The following is a 7,630-nucleotide window of genomic DNA, read 5'->3' as shown; positions in this document are numbered from 1 at the left end:
TGACAGGTCAGAATGCTCGATCGAGCCCTCATGCCAACACCCCGTGTGGTTCACTTTGCAGACGCCAGGGGGCAACGTAGACCAAGTTGTAGTCACCCAACGTTACTAAACTGCCACTGAAGTGCTATTTTTGCAAACGATGCCACTTGCTCTTTTGTATTGTTCACATTGTCCCATCCGAGAGACAATATTGCTCTGTTATGGTAGACTACGTGCTATTTACTCGACTCATATTGTTGTTGTGCTGTTTGTATCATACTGAGAGGCTTATATTTTGGCCGTCTTTTTAGCTGAGAATAAGGAAACAAAAACACATTATGTTTTGCCGCCCAATAACAATGATAAGCTGCAAACATCAATAGCACTAAGTATTTACAATATATACATATACACATACAATATAGTGTGTACATATTTATATACATAGATGTTGTTGTGTACAGCGTGTTTGTGGAAGTTTACATTTAATTCCCTGAAAAAGAATTGACAGAAAAATGTCCTATACTGCAAGTGCTGCATTATTGACAACAGTGGCAGATTTTTACGGTGGTCACTCGTGACATTCTGCTCGAAAAGTGTCTGCGATCAGAAACGTGCAGAAAAAAAGCCTCATCTTTATCACTCCTTTGTGATAGGAATTTTTGTAATTGGGAATCCAGTTCTGCATGCAGCTGAAACTGTCAAGCCAGTTTCCTGAAAGCCGAAAGACTCCCTTTGTCCACGTTGCTGTTGCGGTAAATCAAGTTTCACTTTCTCTTACTCGATCCTACAACATTTTATGTGTATGTGTTGGGTTGAGTTGTAACATGGCTGCAGACCTAAATCTGAGCCTCTTGAGTGGCTTCCATTTACTCCTGATAACCCCTGGCCCTCCACAGGCCTATCAGCACAGACCACGTTAAGACCTCAAGAGGGTCAAGGGGGACTGGCATACATGTTTCACACACAACAGTACTTCATGAAAACGTAAAATGCACATGCTGTACGTTAAACACAACCTCTTCTTTCATGTACAGTACGGGGGCGTGGGGTGGAGGGGGTGGGGGGAACTCTCAAGGGCTTCTGAACACAGCCTGAGATTGACGAGTCTCCGTGAAGATAAATCCAGAACATGTTGAATTCAGTGAATAAATCATTAATGAGAGTGCCAGTGGTAATCTGCTTGTAAAGGCAAAGCAGCTGATTTTAGAAAATCATTCACCAGCACCTGCTCCAGATTAGAACTCGGAAACACACTTAAACACAACTAATTGCACTTGAAAAGTGTGTCACGGTCAATAAGGTATTTCTATCCTCTCTATTTTTATCCATGACTTCTTGTTTTTAGGATTATTACATGTATATTTGCACTGACAGTTTAGTGCTACATGCAGTCGGTGTTGGATTCCCACCACTGCCTGGCCCGAACATGGATAAAAATGTGTTGGTTGCACCAGGAAGGGCATCAGGTAGAAAAACTATGCCAAACAAATCAAACATGTGACTCTCGGGAAGCTGTTGAAATTGTCTTTCTTTGTTACAGTTGACGGGTGCACACAGCAGTTGTGCTCACCACCACTTAACCACGCTACCAAGATATGAACAATGTGCAATCTTTTGTCCACCGTGTCCGCCGTTTATAGCGGTCCTGACATCTGCAATTTTGAGGTTATGAGTGGGCTGCAGTGAAATACTTCAGCGCATTGGGTAAACACATACCGACAATTGAGCAAGCAACCACTTATCGGATACTTGAAGAATTATCCTGAACGATTATCCTGTGGTGGTGGTGTTTTTTTTTTTGGGGGGGGGGGGGGTTCTGCTCCCAGATCTGCTCAGAAAAAATTAGGCAAAATCATTCACCACAACAAAAATGAAAATGAGAAGAGTTAAATGTCGCAATCTCATTACTAAATAAGCTAACAGTTAGCCTAGCCTCTTGTGTTTCTTTGACTGAAGTACTACCATTTCTACTTCTTTTGGATTTTCCAACAATCCGGATGCCCGCTGGCAGTCTTGGTATTGCAACAGACCTGGTTTGGGGGAGGAGGCACTCACTTTTCTGTGGAGAGGTCTTTGTGTGTTGTGTGTGGTGTGCTGTCTTGGTTATCTCGAGCACGCCACACACTATAAGAGCAGTAAGAACACCCTTGATCTTGTCCTCATTGTGTGTGGGGTCTCTCACATTGAAAAAAAAAACCCCAATCCATTCAAAATCCATGTGTGTGCGTGCATGTGTGTACATATACGTGTGTTCCCTACTCTTAAGGGCACCACAACAGTGCAAACACCAGACAGCTTCTGGCTCAGCGCCCGTAGGCCCCGGAATTGCAACGATACAGTAAAATATGTGTTGAGCAAATAAAGTGAAGGAATGTGTTTTGGATTAGGGGGAGGAAGCAGTGTTAATGTGACTGTAAAGTGAGTAAAGGATCAATGCCCTTCAATGACGAGACAGGCCCGAACAGGTTAGAGATAATGAATAAGAGCGCCGTGGGACCTTCCGAATTGTGTGCCGTTGGTTTGCTGTGAACTGACGCGCAGGCGTCAACGCAGCTAAAGGTGTGCACGAGTGATAGGGCTATTGACCTTAGAGGACACAAGCGGTAGGATTAGCGCTGAGGCCCGAGATGGTCCAAGTGTGTGGAGGGAATCTGTCATCAGCGGAGCTGCAGGTGGTCCAAAGGTCCAAGCGGGCCATTCGGCCTCACCAGGCGAGAAAACAAGAGCGCTTTTCAGCGGGGACTAGAAGGATATTTACCCTGGAATCGTATTCTCTTCAGCTTCTCGCCTCGCGTCACATTATTGTTGTCGGGCCACTTTCCCTCATCCCACCGGGTCTGAGCTTGAGCGCCGAGGATTATCATGGCTTCTCATGCCGAAAGTGTAGTCTGTAGTCATTTTACAGTTGAAATGGTGCACGCGTTGTGTGCACGCGTTGTGTGTGCGCGCGCGCGCCGCGTGTGACCTACACTTCTACACTTCCCTATTCCTTAATCCAACAAAGCTTATTCAAAGGTGACCCGCGGATGACTGAATGCATTGCCGGGCCAAGCTGCTCTGCTAAATCATGAGTCTCACTGAAGTTTGGATGAGTGTCTTATAAGGAGTGATGAGACAAGTCCTATAAAGATGACAAAGAACTCGGTGTCACGAAGCCCCTGCCAGGAAACCCCAGTGATTAACGAGATCCGGGACACCGCCGCTAATAAGACTCTTCTCTTTAATTGGCTCTACGGTGTGTAATGGACCAAGGTGCAGATGTGTGTTGGTGCAATGTCTCTCTGTGCTGGCCTCGCGTGCCAGTGATTAGATTTTCGCTTGTGTGTGACTGTGAGCCAGCGATGAGGTAGGCTCGCCTCATTAGAACGAGAGCACTTCAATGGCTGGCCAAGAGTGATCCCCCTTCCCAATACGGATTCATTCAATCTATTCTAAACTATGGCATGCGTGAGGAGACGGGGGTTAGACGATGCGAGGGTGCTGCTGTACCGAGTTGGACTGTGTTATGATGATGATTATAAATCCAAGGGAGTGGAAAGATGGTAAGGTACTTTAAAGGTTCAAGCAGGTATAACTCCTCTGCAGAGGAGGGAAGGACGGCGTGGAATTAGCCCGAGCCAAGACAAGACGAGAGAGTGCAGGCACAGTAAGGGGAGAGCTGGTCCTTGTTAGCACACAATTCATCTGTCTCGTGAGGTCATGGTTCATGCAGGCCTGAGGCGGCAGTGTGTGACCCCTCACCTTTCACCCATGACCCCGATCCCAGCACCTGGAGCTGAGGTATTTCCTCATAACATTTACTTGTAACATTTTGTCTCAAAAAACACATTTGTGACCCAGGGGCATTTTTGGGCCTCATATTCGCTTTGAACTGGTAAGTAACACTCTGAGGTCTCACACTACAACATCAGAGTGGGTACTGGTTTTCACTCCGAGACTGGGTGGCATGGACAGGAGGGAGGGAAAGGAAAAAGCAGCGCTAAGAGTGGAGCTGCGACAAAGAGGTCACAATGAAAGATGTTGCTCGATTGAGAGCGAGCGCAAAAAAAAAAACTCCCCTTAAAATAGTTTGGAGACTTGTTCATTTGTCACCTGTGTCGTGTGTGTCGGGTGCGAGCAATGTGGCGCTTGATCACAGAGCAGGGAACGGCAAACTTGTGTGATCTCGCAAACTGGGTTAACAATGTGGAAAATGTGTCCAGGGGCAGTTGATGGCAGTTTGCTGACACAACAAGTGAAACAAGTCCTTTGAGTAATTTGCATCACGCAGCATGATAGAAGAGTGGTTAGCACATCTGCCTTCTAGTTCTGAGGGTTCGGGTTAGAATCTCCACTCCGCCCTTTTTGTGTGGAGTTTGCATGCTCTACCTCGCTGTTCACGCGAACCTCTGAAAAAGTCTGAAAATGCTTTGGGCGTTACTGATTGTCCTTTTTCTTTTTTCAAGTTAAAACAGATCCCAGGTGTCTTCACTTAGCCGTGAGAGGCTTTCATCAAAATACTCCAAATATCAAGAATTATCGAATTGATCGTATTTCTTGTCATGCTAAAGCTAGCTTCTTTGATGGGACGATCGGTCACTCGCAGTGAGCCAGCCCTCATTCTGCCCCACAAAACTGCCGGACCAGTGGCGGCTCCCGATTTTACTCGTCTGACGATCACCGATCGGCATTTCGCAGATGTTTGCCCTCTGGTGAATGGCTGTCTCCTTTTTCATCTCTTTCGACAGCAAGTGTTACATTGGCTGGCTGCTTTCTTCGACTGTACTTGCAGAGGCAGAGCTCCTTCCGCTTGAAAATATTTAGAGCATTTGAACTCCACTCCTAGCACTTCTCTACCAAGTAATGACCTGTGAACCAATGTACAACTTGTAGCTGTGCTTACCTTGGATGAAGCTACCACTGCTAATTTGATCATGCTATATTACCTTACCCTCATAAAAAAAAGCTCCCTTTACGATTCCACCCGATGATCACTCATGGATGCAGCATTTAATAACCACACTGTTTAATCACACCAACTGGTCAATGAATGTACAAGAAACAAACTTCCATATCTGTGCAACTAGGGATACATGATTAGAAATCAACGCCACTACTCATGAACATTCGACCTATAATTAGGCACAGGCGCTCTGAGGACAGGCAGAAACGGCCTCGCCCCCATCGCATGGGGACTTGGCCGAGAGGGCATCACACGAAGACGGCGGACCCGCTGCTACCCAATGATAATAATCTAAATGGCTTCCCTTACTGAAGGGAACTTTTGCGAGCTCTCAAATCGACCAGCTGTAAGTGTACCTTAGCCACACAGGCTGACTTTTTTGCTCTGCACACAAATGCCGCACAGGGCTCACACCGATTTGATTACTTCTGGGGCTGACATCTATTCTGCTGCACATCCTCTTTTACTGTTCCTCCCTCAGAAGAGTACCGGAGGGAACTGCATGAGTGTTGCAGGGCGTACCGGTCCCTCTCTCGTCACACATCTGACGGTCATTCCTTGGTCAAGCGCCGGATGCTGAAACGTCTGGCCTCAAATATTTGTCCATCACAGAGCCTACAAGAGCTAGTCCTCCTAACTGTATGATATCTGTCGTACCATTAACGATTTCACTGCGTCAGAATCTCCCATCCATCCTGTGCTGCTTGTCCTCATCAGGGTTGCAGGTGAACTGGGGCTATTCCCAGCTGACTTTGGACAAGAGTGGAGTTACTGTGGAGAAAGAAGGTCAGTCAGTCGCAGGGCACATTTCATTTTACACACTTATGGGCAATTGAAAATCTGAAGTGACCCGAGGAAGCGTGTCTTTGGGATGTGGGAGGAGAGCTGAGTACCTCGGGAGGGGGGGGGGGGGGGCGTGCAAACTCCACACAGAATTGTTCTAACAGAGATTCAAACCATGACAAAATCAGTGCGGTGAAAAAGGACAAGAAAGGTAGTGGTTGCAAGATGTGGTGATAACCAAATAAAAGATCCCAAAGCAAACCAGATCATTGGAAAACAAGGAAGTAATTTATTGAAGAACACAAGGAGGAGGAAATACATTGTAGCAGCTAAAAAGGAAACAAAAACCAACGACAAAAAAATATCATGGAGAAAGATAGAAATAATCTTTAAAAAAAAAACAACTGAAGTTGGTTTATGGAAAGAGCATAGTTCAATACGACTGTCTCTGTTGTCGCATGAGCGGAGGGACAGTCAGTCAGGTGTGCCTTAACCTCCATGGCAGAGGCTCCATCGAACCCCTGAGACTGATTTACCGAACCGCTAGGGTTCGATCGAACCCAGGTTAAGAACACTCCCGTATCCGATGGATCTACCGCTACAACAAAAGGAAGGTCAGAATAAGCTTGAATAACGACTTGTGAGCCACTGAAAAGACCAATAAAGGCGGTTTAAGCTTGTGTTCCTAACCAGCAGACTTAAGCTTGCGCCATAACACTGTAAATATCTCTAAAAATTGCCAACCCCCCCCCCAAAACTTCTGCAAGTTTGTCCATGATTTAGAAGTTGGCGAATCGACCACAGCCTGGATGTGAATCTAAGTTGGCCCTTCTCCATGAGTAAGGTCTGATCCTTCTTGTTTATTAAAAAGAAACTGGCACCCACCGGTGAGGTAGAGGGACCAATTAACTCTGAAGCAAGACAGACATGTTCTTGTTCAGCCGTCGAAACCTTATACAATTTGGCATGAGGTAATGGAGAATTTGGAATTAGGTCAGGGGCACAATTACAAGAACGATGCAGAGGAAGGGACTGAGTACAATCCTTTTGAAAACCCAACTGTAAATTGTCATATTCCGCCAGCACGTTAAAACACACAAACCAACTGGATTTAACCACTTGAAGTGCTTATTGAAGAACAATGAAAATGGAAAAATAAACTCACCAACAATTCATATTTGGCTGGTGAATTGTGATCCAATTTTACCGCCAAAACATACAGAACTGGTCCAATGTGGTTACCGATAATTGGAACCAAAGAGATTCCGTCTCATGGGTTACCACTGCCCATAGACACCCATCGAGGTCTAGAACATCCTTAAGCTTTGTGAACTTTATCAACTGGACAAGGAAAAGTTCTCAACGCACAAAGTATCCAGCAAAAAGATCTCCGGCCCCAGAAACAAACATCCACCGGTTTTCATCCATTTGAGGGTGCTGCCATTTTGACTTGATAGCATCCTCTGCGTTCACCTTGAATTGATGTCCAAGTGCCCTCAGGTCGACGTTGCAAACTTCACGGCTCACCTGTATCCTGTTAGGTTAGTTTCGTTTTATTTTCTCGAATATTGGTTTATTTCTTGTTGTGCAATATTAAAAAAAAAGGTCACAGCAAGTATTGTGTAGTAAAAACTCATACAGCACTCAATACAGGTACTGACTAACATTGAGCAAACTTTGAAATACAATAAGTGCATATTTCTGCTTGTACACTTCAATGCATCACAATTTTGATGTTTTCATTAAAGCTAGGATGGTCTTGCTTTCCATCCGTTGCCAACTTCTTAAGTGGATTTGTGGCTTGAATTTCTGTTGAGAAGTATTTCACACACATATCGCACTACGAGCTACTTTGGCTATTCGCTTTTATCTGTGACAGTCATAGACAATTGGATGGATGGAAGGATGCCACTGACAGAACAT

The sequence above is a fragment of the Hippocampus zosterae genome, chromosome 1 (assembly GCF_025434085.1).
Source record: "Hippocampus zosterae strain Florida chromosome 1, ASM2543408v3, whole genome shotgun sequence".
Lineage (NCBI taxonomy): Eukaryota > Metazoa > Chordata > Actinopteri > Syngnathiformes > Syngnathidae > Hippocampus > Hippocampus zosterae.
Note: the sequence above shows the minus strand (reverse complement) of the source record.